Raw genomic sequence first — 13,673 nt, 5'->3', positions numbered from 1 at the left:
ATAGGCATTTGATGTTCATGTGATTATTTTGTTTTTTATGGAACTACGTTTTTAATACATGTTTTAATGAATTTTTTAAAAGTATACATAAAATAGTGCCCGAATAAGCTACATGGACATGATTAGTAATACATTTGTTTGACTACCGGAGTTAGCTAATATTTTTTTTCAATCAACATGTCTTACGAGCTGCGTTGCAGAAACTGATTCTATTATTTTTGTCTACTATATTTCACAGTTGTGTAAGTGGGCAAAGACTAATCCTTGTCTAGAATTATGAAGGGGTCTGAAAAGTAAGGTAACAGTTTTTTTCTGAGAAGCCAGATTGGTCCAGGGGGAGAGGTCAGACTGAGACAGGTACCCTGGTCCTCCAGGCTGGGGGTTGATCACAAGTGTAACAACCTTGCGCCGTAAAAAGGAAGATGTTTCGAAACCTCGACCAAAGCCTCGAACAGACGAATCTAACAGGACCGAATGGAAGAGGAGAATTGAGGAGGCCATGGACTGAATATGGACCGGAGAGCCATAGAAGAAGAAGAAGAAGATATTTCCAAAAGTTAGCCAGATCACAGTAAGATGTGGAATAATTTATATTAATACAATACATGTATGCAATTACAATTTGTACAGTTTTAATACTTTCACATTATAAAAGCAAATGGTTCACTTAATGTGATATGTCGCAATAAATACACCCATTACAGGTAAGAATAGATAAACTGTTCTGCCCCTTTAATACCATAATGAGTGTTCGAGACTTATAGGATTCGAGGTTCTCAGAGTGGTGAGAATAAAGATGGCTTTCCTCTAGGTTATAGCACTGAAATCTGGTAGAATTTTACATATTTGTCGGATCTCTTTGCTGCTGCCTTGATCAGGGAATGAGTCATTTCCCTGATGATTATCTTCGTAACATTATGACGTATTTGTGAACATTAGCAGAGTAAAAGGAGAGTGTTTAACATTTCTGAACCCACCAGCATCCTACTTTATTTTTATTCCGAACATGAATGTAGGATGATAGGTGGTTTTAGTTTACGTCAATGCCATGTGCTTAGTTGATTCTGAAGACGGTTGGCAAGGAGGTTTTATGCCTAAGTTTTGGCTATACTGTGTTGCCTTGTTGTTAGTACTAAAGCGTGGAGTTTCCTTTTCAACCTTTACAAGGTAAGACTGTTATACGCATTTATTATTTTGTATCTGAAGTGAAGTATAATAGTGACATTTTAATCTTAGAATGTCAGAAAAAAATTAACTCGAAATATAATTTTACCAGAGGGTCGAAAACTGTAGTGGTTACATATTTCATCATTGAACATTAGCTTAGTATAGTGACTAATTACGGACTGGATGACCGGGGTTCGATCTCCGACGGGGGCGTTGGACTTTCCCTGTAGCCTCTTCGTGCAAACCGACTGGGGCCCACCCAGGCTCCTGTCCAATGGGTACCGGGGTCCATTTCAGGGGGTAAAGCACGGCCGGGGTGTGACTCTGATAGCTGACAACTGTCTAATTCAAAGGTTAAGAATGAATAAGAGATACTTCTTCTCTTCCCAAGTGCCTACATGGCGTGCAACTTTACTTCTTTTATCACTGAACATTTTCAATGGTCCATTCACTGAAAATACATAACCTCAAAATTTGTGTTCTGTCATATTCATGAAAGAAGTTTGTGAACAATCTCATTAGCCCTGTTTGAAGCATGTGTGATTTTATTTTTTTGTTATATTTATTTACATAAATCGAAATAGATATTATTTACCTACTTCACAAAATAAAACCCGCAGGAAAAGCAATGACAAATGCTGTGTTACTGCTCTTACTGGATGGAGACATTTGAGTACTAGATCCAGAGATAATTGAGGTACAGGAAGAGGAGGAAATGGAAGTGGATGATGTGCCCTTCACCTTATGTTTGCAAGCTTGTGGTGGTGCAGCAGTTCCAGACAAGCTCTGTGAAGGACGTTGAAGAAGTGTACACTATTTTCAATATGAGTTTTCCGATCTTCCTGAAGATTAAATTATATCATTTCAGAAATATATAAAAACGAAGTGACTGAAAACATTTTTGAAGAATCAAGTTTTACCGTGTTCTGAAATATGGCAGCTCTTTGAACACAAGTTGTATGGGATAGATCAATGTACGTATAGGCATGGTTGGTATCGTAAACGTACCTAGCTACAGGATGTATTGGACTTATGCAAACAGGTTTTCCCCAGTTGCAGATGTTACGTCAAGACACAGATTTGACAAGGCGAGGATTTTATTTTCATATCAACAACAACATGAAGGCCTGTGCTTATCTGGACTATGACAAGTTGTTCAAAGTCAAAACATCTGTGGACACCTTCAAGGCCAGTTTCTTAGAAACGGAAATTGAACCGAAGTGGCGTGACAATAAGTCTGTTTCATCGTACAGAGGGAGGAATGCGGTAGAAGCTGTGAAATGGTTATCAGAAGCACAAAAGAAACACACAGAAGTCCCAAGACGAGTCATAAAAATACAATTGCTTTATGGAAGGTGTTGACTTTCATGATATGCTGGTTGCCCTGTACAGACGTAACACAGGGGTGAGGCGATATTACTTATGCACTGTGTTTCATCAGCTGAAAGTGTGTGACTTCTATACAGCTGTCATTGAACCCAACAAGGGATTAAAAAATGCAGATCATTTCTTGTTTTCTCATCAGAAGTAGTTCATGCTCTGCTGAGAGCAGGGCGTAACAGCAATAAGGAAAAGATATGTCAGCGTATGATAGCCTATCATCATCTAAAGTTGGACCGAGAGGATAGAAATTGTGCCTATGCCAGCGAACGATTTGATGTGTGGCCGTGTCTGTGATAGAAACAGAGGTGTATGTTGAATGTCAGTGCTTTATTTTATTTAGTGTTCTGTCTGACGACAGGTCCATATGAAGAGGATCCTTCCATCCTTTTCTCGGACTGGGACCTGTTCATATGTTTTTTAGGCAGGTGATCCAGAAGTGGTTTGCCATTGCCTTCTTCTGTGTGTGAATTGAGTAATTGTTGGGATGCCACGGAGAAACCGGGGAAGCAGCAAGTGTGACAAAGCTCTTTGTCTATACAAAGACAAAAATTGTTTCACTACTTATCGTGTAAAATCAAATAAGCCAGATTATATTTGTGCTCGTGTTTATATTAATGCCATATGGAAACATGTTAGATTTTTCACAGAAATGCTAAGGAAATTAAGTTGTGTTGAATCTATATTCAGGAAACTTATTTCAGCAAATGTTTTTTTAAAAAGTAATTATTTACCGTTGAAACTAAGTTGGGCTAGAAAGGGTTAAGTAACTTTCTAATGGAATTTTAAACTATGTCCTTTTATTTATGACTTCTGATACTAGATGGCATCTAGTATCTAATAATTTTATTATTAGATACTAGATGGCAGACTTGTGAAACTTTTGATTTCATATGTTCTATAAAGCCAATTCTTCTTATTCTGCGTGTTGACACTGTATGCAAGAGAATTAGTTTTGAAAGTGTTTGTGGTTATTTACATTGAGAATATGTATTGACATGGAAAAGATCTCTAATCTTTTGAACAGACTTGTCCATGAATTTCTGAGTTAGCACCAGCCATTAATCTGACAGTTTTATTTTGTAAAATGAATATAATTTCACTGTTAGACGAATTACCCCCCAAATTGTTCAATACTTATTGTTGAAGGAAGGTTATTTATTTATATTACGAAAAACAAGGGCCATAAAATTGACCCAGGTTGAGAAAAAAAAATTCTGATTTTCTTGGTCAGACTTTACTTGAACCTTGCGTTTTCTGTGTTAGACAGGACCCGAATCACTTTGCAGTATCCCATGAATGCCTTAAAAATGTAATTTAGTTGACTAAATTTCGTGATTTACGCAGTCAATAACTTGTGCTAAATTACAGAATATTCCTTCAGCTTGCATTTTTTGTAGATTTTAGTGCATTATCTGTTAGTTTGAAGGCTGAATCTCTGTTGGATACTCTCATTTTCTGCGCCAAATCGTTCTGGGACTAATATGTTGCTGTATAGTATGCACGAGATGACATAACCTTCCTCGTAAGTACAACTGAAAAAGTTATTAGTGAAACTGGCGTGTAGTTTGTCACACTGACATTTTAACTCTTGACACGAGATGGCAGTCGTGTTCATCTTAGATGATTGGCGTACTGAGGAGTTTCATAAAAACATTTGTTGACGCATGAAGATTACGTGTGGCGTCGTAATTGTTACGCTATGCCAACATTTGATAACTTGTCTATAATTAGGCGTATTTTACGGGATTTGAAACTTGATTCGTTATGTTTTGACTTGTTACGATTACCGATACGACTGGTATATCAGGTCTCAAGGTTTCCATAACAACAGTAGTCGTCGGATAGGCCATCGTATGAGGGGTCTCGAGTATTCAAGGACAAAAATGTACGAAGGCTGACTCAGGTAACGTGCTCCGTAGCGCTTGCGCAGTGGTATTGCATAGATTCTCACAGCGGTGAGTGCGAAGATGGCTGTCTTCTGGGTTGTAGCGCCATCATCAGGACGATGAGTCATCGCCCTGATGATGGAGGCAAAAAGGACCTCAGAAACGTTAGTAAACTTCTATCATATCTACTGTATGGAGCTGTAGTGCAGAAAACAGACATCTAGGGGAAATATTTTGTAAAACAACTGTATGCAAGGTGAAGGAAATAATATTAAAATTTATGATAAGGTACAGATAAGTTCGTGTTCTAAGTGTGTAGATTTTATTTAATTCTCTTTTGAGACATAAGGTAATGTAAAAAGCTCGGAATGCGTTTTCTGTACCGGGATTCACATATTATCATACGCGCTTTGCAACGTGCTTTTAGAAGCATTACATTCGCATTGTCCGGCGAAATAAATAAACAAATGTCGAAGTTCTGCATTTTTAGAATGTATAAAAACCAACAATTTTAAAATTCTAAATTTTTTTTCGAAATTTCAAAATTCAGAATTAAAAACTTCGTTATTTTCAAATTCGAAATTTCAAAACTTAAAATTCATATTTAAATATTATCCCAACTGCCACCAGATTGTAGCACCTCAGTGTCAACCTCACGACTCTACTCATCCATCATTTTGCCATCTCCGCTCGTAGGATATTCAAAGTACGATTTTTAAGGTCGTGCAGAATGGCACAACATCCACACCAAATTTCATCCCAATCCGTCCAGTAATTCTCGAGGCGAATCGACTGGACAGATGGACGGACGGAGAGACAGACATAACATGCCCGTAATGCGTTCTCGCTATGCACTTCATGCAAAGAACGCATAGTAATTGATGAGTTGTTAGGAAAACGAGAGATAACGAACCTCCAACATCAGCTAATGTTTCCTCAGGACCGAAATGTGCAAAATAGAAGTTCAGGTCAATGATGTCGAAATCCGCGGGATGTAATTTGTGGCAATGTACTGACAAACATTAACCTCAAATCTTGTCTACTTTTCCGCCATTTTGAAACTGGGCACACCACTCAAATGATTAACAAAACCATCGACTTTTACAATCGCAAACTGGTCGAATCGAAAAGTTATTGAAATGTGCGATTATTACGAACTGAAATCGAGATTTAGAAGACGGCAACTTATCAAATTTCTGCTGAGCGCATGGAAATACTTCTGTAATGTTGTTAAAATTTTCAACTACAGAGTAATCAAAAAGTTAATCATTCTATTCCTGGCACGAAGATGGGGGTAATGTATCTTTAAACTCTTTATGGCAATTTAATTAAGAACGAGATGCTAGGTAGTGTTCGACAGTGAACACTCTTTGCACTTGTGAAAAAGACATCCTCGTACTTCGACTGTTGAAAGACAAATGACGGACTGGGAGCGAGCAGGTTACATCACGTGACTTGACCTGCGTGAGTTCTTGTGTAGTCACAGCGATGTTATGGTTATTATTCTGCAAATCTAATTGAACTGTATTGCAACCATCAATAAATATTTTAATGTGAGGGGTTGCGTGATTTTCGTCTTGCGCAGATCTGAAAACTAAGCACGAAACAGACTCAAATCAGAACCGGATTTGAGACTTTGTCTCTTTCCGGTGGTATCGGACTGTCAACCACTGTGCCAACCAAAACAAGTGCGTCCTTCACAACGAAGGCTCTTATGGGCTCCTACAGATTTCGAAATTACACGCGAGTGTTTGAGGAAAAATGGAAGATCTTAAAATGTTCTGTGTATTATAGATGTGATGACTTAAAACAGTCCATGAAGTGAAACTTTGAAAATATTACAGCGCTATTAATAATTTTATAACACGATTAATTACGAACACTTAAATAAAGTGTACATTGTTTATTCAGATGTACCACACACATCTGCCAGTTGAACAGATGACATCATGTAATATTAATCTGCGTCTTAGGGACCTGAATCTGCGACAAACAATTCTGGTAAGGTTACAATTATACTTAATTAACCGATTCGTAACTAACTGACTGACTATCTAACTCCCTGGTAGCAGAACTCGCAGGTCCAACACCGACAACACCAAAGCCCGCAATCGGCCACGATCCTGAGCCAACTCCATCCATTTGCCATCATCACAGCTCACCTCCCTAAGATACATCTTGATGCTATCCTCCCATCTCCTTCTTGATGTGCTCAGTGGTCGTTTTCCAGGATTCCCTAACAAGATCCTGTATGCACCACTTGCCTTCCCCTCCATGCGTGCTACATTCATAGCCCATCGGAGCGTCCTATATTTCACTATCCTCGCTATGCTAGGTGACCCGTACAATTCACGCAGTTCCTCGTTATGCAATATTCTAAATTCCCTCACTTGAGATGGTAAAGTTGCGTCATATTGTGATATAATAAATATATATATTTTAAATCTTGTCCGTCTAATCACAATAAATTCTTATTTAATATTAAAATATTACAATAATTAACATTTAAAATATATCAAATGATGGTCTAATGTAAATCGAATATTTCGATAAAGAATATTTGATATTTTAAATATTTTAAATGTTAATTATTGTAATATTTTAATATTTAATAAGAATTTATTGTGATTAGACGGACAAGATTTAAAATATATATTCCCTCACTTATTTAATTCTTCAAACAATTGTAGTCCACGGTCTTCGTTCAAAGTAAGAGACCATATTTTACAACCATACAAGACAACAGGCAAAATTATTGTTTTATATATCCTGATCTTCAGATATTTCCTGAAAATATGTTAAGTTTGTGGAGGGAAATAGATTTTAATCTGTAAGTTCTTTCTAAAATTCCTGTTTCTAGGGCAGTTAAATAAAGCTAAGTCTGCCATATTTTTGACGTAAATACGTGAATGCTAACCTAACGGGAAATATTAACCATTACGCAACTTAAACCCATCTCTACTAGTAAAAATCTAATATCTCTGTTTTGTGTATTTATTTTGGCACGCACTGTACGCACTAAACCATGGAGTCGACGTAGGCAGGTAATAGGATTTTGAGTAAGGTTTCCTGTATTTTTTAAGAAAGATAATACAGCTGAATCAGTACGTCGTAAAGTATAGGATGAATCTAATATCCATTTAGTCACAAAATCGGCGTTCACACAAACCTGGGCTTGCTGGAGAATTAAATAAACTATTTTCTAGGAAGAATAGTCCGTTCGAATGATGAATGGTTACCAGTGATAAAATAGAAACAGACCTGACATGTTTTAAAATATACCCCATAATTTGTTCGAAAGTTATCCCTGGGCCGAAATTTAAATACGTGACCCTGTCCCCCCCCTTTACGCCTGTCGAATGTGAATCAGGACTTTTAAAAACAAAAGAATTCGGCACGAGGGTTTTGGATCAAACAATGGAATTACCATCAGTTGAAATTCCGTGTAGGATTTGAGGTTTTCATGGAGATGAATCTTCTGGGTCGTTGCGTCGCGTAGTCTGGTAGAAGTTTACCGACGTTTCAGAGGTGATTGCTGCCTCCATCATCAGGGTGATATTTCAATATCATTTGGGACATGAAAGTTTCCCTAATTTTTTTTTTTTATTTTGGGTGGGAAGGAGAAATTAAGGATGTAGGATTACGAAAAGGATTAAACAGAGAGAGGGATTTAGTACTAACATTTCTCGCTGAATGACACTGGATGGAATCACAAACCAGCGTTGAAGAAGATAAAATTTGGAATTGATTGTTTATGATCAGATAAGATGCTGCTTTTGACTAAACAAATTGCGTTATTTCGTAATTAAAGATGTAGGTCTTTATATAATTGAAAGAGAACTTCTACCGAGTACAGCCATTTCAACCCTCGAGTCATAACGTTTCTGGCATGACTGTACACTAGGCGCTGGGCCTGAAACCTGTCTTGCCACATTCCTCGACTCCGACCAAACAGCTAACCCCTATTTCTAACTCGTGAATACACTTCTGCGTCTTCTTCTCTAGTTGCTAAGGAGCAGAACCTGTGAAGTTTTCCCAATTCGTAATTAACTTCTGAATTATGAATTCCTTAGACTGGCGATTAGAACGACTCAAGACCTCCACCAACACGGGACAGCGATTCATGCCTCGAGTGGGCTTCGAAAACACAATCTAAGTGTTTTATGATTCAAAAAACGTACACGCCTATTTTAGATTGCCCAATCAGTGTGACCGCCTCAAACACGGATTTTGAAAAAGATATATTATGATTGGAATTGTTTAATACCGCTCAGTTTTACTATTTTTCTCTGTCATAGAGATGATAATGTTGCGTCATATTGTGATGATTATAATTGTTTAATTTTAACCGTCTAATCACAATAAAATATTTTATTAAATATTAAAATATTATTACTACAATTAACTTTTAATATTTAAAATATATTAAAATGATGCTCTTTCTATCGAAATGTTCGATTTACAATTAGAGCATCATCTTTTTCACGACATGTTTCGGTTTTCAATGAACCATCTTCAAATGTAATATTCTAAATATTATATTTGAATTTATATCGATTATACACTTGAAGATGGTTCATTGAAAACCGAAACATGTCGTGAAAAAGATGATGCTCTAATTGTAAATCGAACATTTCGATAGAAAGAGCATCATTTTAATATATTTTAAATATTAAATGTTAATTGTAGTAATAATATTTTAATATTTAATAAAATATTTTATTGTGATTAGAAGGTTAAAATTAAACGACAACTCTGTCATAGAGTTTGAAATTCGTTAAATCTAGACGCGAGGAAGAAAAACTTTAAATTTCTGTAAGAAATAACCGATATTTTATCTGGACGGGGTATGACGTCTAAAAAGAAATATTTTGTCACTATAATCTTCAATTTAGATTTAGAATACGCCGGTCCTTGGTTAAATACCCGGCAGGGGTAGGAATGGTCCTCTTCGCTGGCTCGTTCAGACCGGCCTGGGCCCCATTCAGGGTTCTACGTTGCGTAGAAGCTGTTTTTTTTTTCCAGGGATATAGCGGCCGTGACGTCAGGCTGTCTACTCACCTACAATTAGAGATGGAAAAATTTAATTATTTGTGAGCGACTTGTATTCACGAATTTACGAGCATACTTCGTTCGAGGAATCATTTCTACAATTAAATTCAGAATCTTTCATCTTCTCGTCTTATCCAAAATAATAATTATTAATATATACACAAATATAATTTGACCTGGATGTGAAACCCGGCCTCTCAGGCTGTCACAGAGAAGAGAGAGAAAATTACAAGAAATTACTCATTGAACGGGTCCATAATTCCTACTCTTTTTTAATCGGGAGGTCTCAGGTTCAATTCTCGGCTGTGAGATTCTAATTTCCGCCATGTCGTTTTGCTTAGCTTATCCAGGGAAATGCCGAGATATTGTTTTAAATCGGCCCCGGCCGCTTCCTTCCACATTCTTCCCAGTTCACTATTCCCTAATTTTTTCCAACATTGGATGCTGTAGTCTGAAATTTAGATAACGTTGTTAAATAAATAAAATGAAATATTATACATTAGGAGATCCAAAAATAATTAATATTGACTATTGAAGGTATTATTATGAAATTTTCTTTTGCATTGCAAATTTATAATTTAATGAGACTTATTTTATATTAATGTGTGTGAATTAACCTTAGATCACTGTTGTTCTCAAAAACGGTTCATAGGCTCCATTTTGGGAGACGGTGAATTATAAAACTGACTTATAGTGCCATCAGACTCATGAAATCGCGGAATTACAAGGAAGGACAAATTTAATAATTTGCAAATAAATAAATGTACATTACACAAAATACATTTCACTTTAAGATATGCTACTCTTATGTTAAATATTTTTAGTGTTTTGGATATTTAAGGTAAATATGATGAAGGTAATACTGATTTACGAAATGCTTGCTTTAGCATTTCATAGGTTTCCGTAGCCGTTTTGGCGAGTCTTTGGCAAAATTTGATGCACAAGCCATTCCGAAATCGCAGGAGGGTCGGTGTAATGCACTACCAAAACGCCCGTAACTAAGAAACAAATGCTAATTCGATGATGCCGGCTGGCACACTGATTCACTGTGAATGTAGGCCGCACCCCCTAGCGGCAGAAGCTCGTACTACATCCGATTCGCCCTCTACTGACACAGTCTTGAAACTTTCCGATCGCACCTCGTATATGGAGAACAGCAAAAGATATCTACAGTAAACGATAAAGGAGTTAACGTTAAATCATTGTAAACGGATCTAACACTTTAAGGCCAACTGGTAACTATATGTACCATTTGCTTTAATATTCATTAACTCAACATTTTCCCCACATTTTTATTTACGAGTTTCATATGATTCTCAGAGTATACATTTTTTCCTGGACAGATGTTTTTGAGTACATATTTATAAATTCCATTTCGCACATGTTAAAGAAATTATTGGCATATTATTATTTATTTATCCTTTCAATGATGGTATGTGTGGTGTATTAACAGCTGAATTTATAGTTCTCTTCTGACTTCATCTGCTTTCTATTGCATAATCCTTTTTTATTCTGCACTCATTTTTAATAATATCATTTGTGCTATACAATAACTTTGATTGATATAGCGACTTAAGTAAGCTACCAGTAATGGCTAATTAGAAACTCCTGCGTCATTCCTCTCATGTTGTTAAGCGTACCTGCTATTGACTTGGATCGTGCTGAATCCTGAAGGACAAAGGCCATATAAATGCATGACGAAATTCAAACTACAAAAAACATTCGACCTTCCATGAAAATCTCTCGATATGTTGCTCGATTCAGTAACACGACATTTTGAATCTCGATTAGCCGGTTTGGTCATTTCGTTGTAATCTCTACAATCAGCGAAGGGAGAATACATTTCGGGAAAGTTTTATTTCATTCTTTCCCCCCCCCCCTTCCTGTATCTGCCCCCCTCTTCAAATCCAAAACCTGTTTAGAGATACGAGGACTCTTTCAGAAACTGAGAAACGTCATTGAGCGTGATGCAGTAATTATTTGTCAGCTTTACAGTACGATATCACAGAATAAGAGCTCAGAATTTTACGGTCATTTCCGGACCACTGCCTACACGCAAAATCACAAATTGCTTATTTGATTCTTAGTGATTTAAGTATCACTAAGAACATTTTTGATACTTAGTGGATATGTCCTTTTAAATTAAACGGGGATCGGCTTCTTTTATTACCATAATCCGTTATATATTTCTTCCTTATAATACGAGGTACGATCGGAAAGTTTCAAGACTGTGTCAATACAGGGCGAACCGGATGTAGTACGAGCTTCTGCCTTTACGGGGTGCGGCCTACATTCATAGTGAATCAGTGTGCCAGCCGGCATCATCGAATTGCCATTTGTTTCTTAGTTACGGGCGTTTTGGTAGTGCATTACACCGACCCTCCTGCGATTTCGGAATGGCGTGTGCATCAAATTTTGCCAAAGACTCGCCAAAACGGCTACGGAAACCTATGAAATGCTAAAGCAAGCATTTGGGGAGTCCGCAATGGGTCGTGCACAAACTTTTGTGTGGCATTCACGTTTTAAAAATGGCCGAACCTCTGTCGATGATGACGAGCGTTCTGGACGACCATCTTCGAGCACAACGCCCGAAAATGTTACGAAGATCGACGTCGTACCATCAACGACTTGTGCGACATTGTTGGGATAGGCTATGGGACCTGTCAGCTGATTCTAAAGGAAGAACTCCACATGCGACGCCAAGGCTCCTGTCTGAGGACCAGAAGCAGAATCGACTTCTCGTTTGTCAGGAGCTCAAAGATCTTGCAAGAACCGACCCCAACTTCCTTTCTAAGCTCCGTGTGACTTCTTCCTCTTCCCAAAGATGAAAATTCAGCTAAAGGGAAGGAGATTTGAGACGATAGAAGAGATTCAGGCAGAATCGCAGATGGTGCTTGACAGGCTGACAAAGAAAGATTTCCAGGGATGCTTCCAGGCTTGGCAGCGGCGCTGGGATCGTTGTGTTCACTCCCAGGGGAACTACTTCGAGGGTGATGGATGAATTTAATACCTGAGATAAGTGTACGGGTTTTTATAGGCGCAGTCTTGAAACTTTCCGATCGCACCTCGTATATCCATTTCGTACATTTATCATCTAATCTCATTTTTAGCTTTCTCATTTTACATTAATTTCAACAAGAAAATGGCAGTCAAAAATGTCATCCATTGTACGTACTAAGTTCTCATAACGTATATTAGAAGTATTACAGAAATTTTTTCTAATGGTTTCAGCCTCTGTATAATACAATATTTTTCCATCTATCCCCTGTGAGCAAAGACCAAAGTTGATTTTTGTAGACTAATACCGAATAACTTTCTAGCTCCAAAGTACGAGCCCAACCTCAAAAGATTTCTCATCTAGTCAACAAATTCCCTGTTTTTATGGAAACCGAATTTTTACGGTCGTGTTACGAACGTCCGTTCATTGGACCATATATCTGGAGCCACCTGAATCCAATTTACACTTTTATATCCTATTTATCTAACGTCTGATTTTAATATTATTCACAAATCTACGTCTTGGTTTTCTTGAAGACCAAAGGAGTGTGTGTGTGTGTTCCTTGTCATCGTCCGACCACTGCATTGATACACAGATTATGAAGAACTATAATTTTTAGTTTATTGTTAGTCTCGGTTAATTAATTTATTCCTTAATAACCAAACGTTTCATCTCACCCATTAAGTTATTGATAAAATGTACATTATAAGACTTACGTTTTTTTACAAAACACATAGAAATTAAAAGTCAGGTACTGAGAATGACCAAGTAACGTAAGATGAAATGTGGATTAAATTTGTAATTTATCTTACAATTTATGAATAATATTAAAAAAAACAGCTGCTCATTTAATTACATGTGATTGCTAAAACTTTTATTTCTAAACTCCTTCCATTTTAAACTCCTCGCGTGACGAAACTCGACAAAACCAGGAAACACCTCAGACAGGATTACCAGTTTGCCGAGTATCCGAGCTACTTGTAAGAATAATTACACACTTTTTCCACCTTGCAAGTTCTATTTTCAGAGTTTCGTCTGTAACTTTGTAATCAACTGCTGTTACTGGTGAAACTTTGCTAAAAGTGGACATACATTATCGTAAAAGTTAGCCTAGGGTCAATCATGACTTTATTCGTAAGCCTCCAAAAGGTTACTTATATTCTTTTGCTCTGTGAACAAATTTTAAC

At 37.1% G+C, this 13,673-nt stretch overlaps 1 protein-coding gene across 1 annotated transcript in view; it reads left to right on the top strand.

Annotated features, from left to right (window-relative positions):
* The first annotated feature begins 12 nt into the window (after window positions 1–12).
* The window catches only part of LOC110829592 (alpha-2 adrenergic receptor), a 298,408-nt gene continuing 284,747 nt past the window's right edge, over window positions 13–13,673 (top strand). Inside the window, exon 1 of the mRNA XM_022063458.2 lies at window positions 13–1,167. The gene's annotated coding sequence lies outside the window, so the exon portion shown is untranslated. The remainder of the gene's footprint in view (window positions 1,168–13,673) is intronic.

This window comes from Zootermopsis nevadensis, unplaced genomic scaffold (genome assembly GCF_977971745.1).
Source record: "Zootermopsis nevadensis isolate Lab colony 2312 unplaced genomic scaffold, Znev_1.0 Znev_ptg000005l, whole genome shotgun sequence".
NCBI lineage: Eukaryota > Metazoa > Arthropoda > Insecta > Blattodea > Termopsidae > Zootermopsis > Zootermopsis nevadensis.
The sequence above is the reverse complement of the archived record's forward strand: the minus strand, read 5'-3'. Positions and strand labels throughout refer to the sequence as shown.